The 1,929-nt window shown below is 64.0% G+C and overlaps 1 protein-coding gene across 1 annotated transcript in view; it reads left to right on the top strand.

Annotated features, from left to right (window-relative positions):
• Positions 1 to 1,929, top strand: part of LOC104287042 (unconventional myosin-Ig-like) — a 19,576-nt gene that overhangs the window by 13,168 nt on the left and 4,479 nt on the right. The gene's annotated exons all lie outside the window — the stretch shown is intronic.

The raw sequence follows: 1,929 nt of genomic DNA, 5'->3' as shown, positions 1-1,929 counted from the left end.
GAGCGGGCGGCCAGGGCTCTGCCTGCACGGGGAGATGCTGGCGCCGGTGGGCTCAGAGGGGGCGACAGGCTGCTCTGGGCACCGTGTGGGGCAGCGTGTGGGGCACGGGACAGTGTGGGGCACGGGCACGGCGTGGGCAAAGCGGGGCGTGGGGCACAGGGTATGGCACGGGGTGTGACATGGGGCACGGGGCACGGATTGGGTTGTGACACGGGGTGTGGCATGGGGCACCAGGCATGGCATGGGGCACAGGGCATGGCATGGGGTATGACGCAGGACATGGGGTATGGCACAGGGAGTGACATGGGACGTGGGGCATGGCACAGCGTGTGACATGGGACACGGGGCATGGCATGGGGTGTGACATGGCACATGGGGCACGGCATGGGGTGTGACATGGGGCAGAAGACATGGGACACAGAGCATGGTATGGGGTGTGACATGGGGCATGGCATCGCTCGGGGTGTGACATGGGACATGGGGCATGGCATGGGGTGTGACATGGCACATGGGGCACGGCACGGGGTGTGACATGGGGCAGAAGACATGGGACACAGAGCATGGTATGGGGTATGACATGGGGTGTGACATGGAGCACAGGGGCATGGCATGGGGTGTGACACGGGGCATGGCATCGCTCGGGGTGTGACATGGGGCATGGGGCATGGCACGGGGTGTGACATGGGGCACAGGGCATGGCATGGGGTGTGACACAGGACATGAGGGTATTGCACTGGGAGTGACGTGGGACATGGGGCATGGCACAGCGTGTGACATGGGACATGAGGCATGGCATGGGGTGTGACACAGGACATGGGGGTATGGTACAGGGAGTGACGTGAGACATGGGGCATGGCACAGCGTGTGACATGGGACATGGGGCATGGCATGGGGTGTGACACAGGACATGGGGGTATGGTACAGGGAGTGACGTGGGACATGGGGTATGGCACAGTGTGTGACATGGGACATGGGGCATGGCATGGGGTGTGACATGGCACATGGGGCACGGCACGGGGTGTGACATGGGGCAGAAGACATGGGACACAGAGCATGGTATGGGGTATGACATGGGGTGTGACATGGAGCACAGGGGCATGGCATGGGGTGTGACACGGGGCATGGCATCGCGCGGGGTGTGACATGGGGCATGGGGCATGGCACGGGGTGTGACATGGGGCACAGGGCATGGCATGGGGTGTGACACAGGACATGGGGTTATGGCACGATGAGTGACGGGGGACGTGGGGCATGGCACAGCGTGTGACATGGGACATGGGGCATGGCACGGGGTGTGACATGGGGCACAGGGCATGGCATGGGGTGTGACACAGGACATGGGGTTATGGCACGATGAGTGACGTGGGACGTGGGGCATGGGGCATGGCACGGGGTGTGACATGGGGCACAGGGACATGGCATGGGGTGTGACACAGGACATGGGGTATGGTACAGGGAGTGACATGGGACATGGGGCATGGCACAGTGTGTGACATGGGACACGGGGCATGGCATGGGGTGTGACATGGCACATGGGGCACGGCATGGGGTGTGACATGGGGCATGGCATCGCTCGGGGTGTGACATGGGACATGGGGCATGGCACAGTGTGTGACATGGGACACGGGGCATGGCATGGGGTGTGACATGGGGCATGGCATCGCTCGGGGTGTGACATGGGACATGGGGCATGGCATGGGGTGTGATGTGGGGCAGGCCATAGGGCATGCTGTGGGGCATGGCATGGGGTGGGACACGGGGCAGGACATGGGGGACGATACGGAGCATGGCGTGGGACAGAGAACAGGGCACTGCACGGGGCTCAGCGTGGCACGGGACCCCACGTGGGGCGGGCTGTGGGGCAGGCTGTGGGGCGGGCTATGGGGCAGGCTGCAGGGGTGGCACAAGGCCCAACATGGGGCATTTTTC

Source organism: Charadrius vociferus, unplaced genomic scaffold (assembly GCF_000708025.1).
Source record: "Charadrius vociferus isolate BGI_N301 unplaced genomic scaffold, ASM70802v2 scaffold825, whole genome shotgun sequence".
Lineage (NCBI taxonomy): Eukaryota > Metazoa > Chordata > Aves > Charadriiformes > Charadriidae > Charadrius > Charadrius vociferus.
This window is presented reverse-complemented; position numbering and strand designations above follow the sequence as displayed.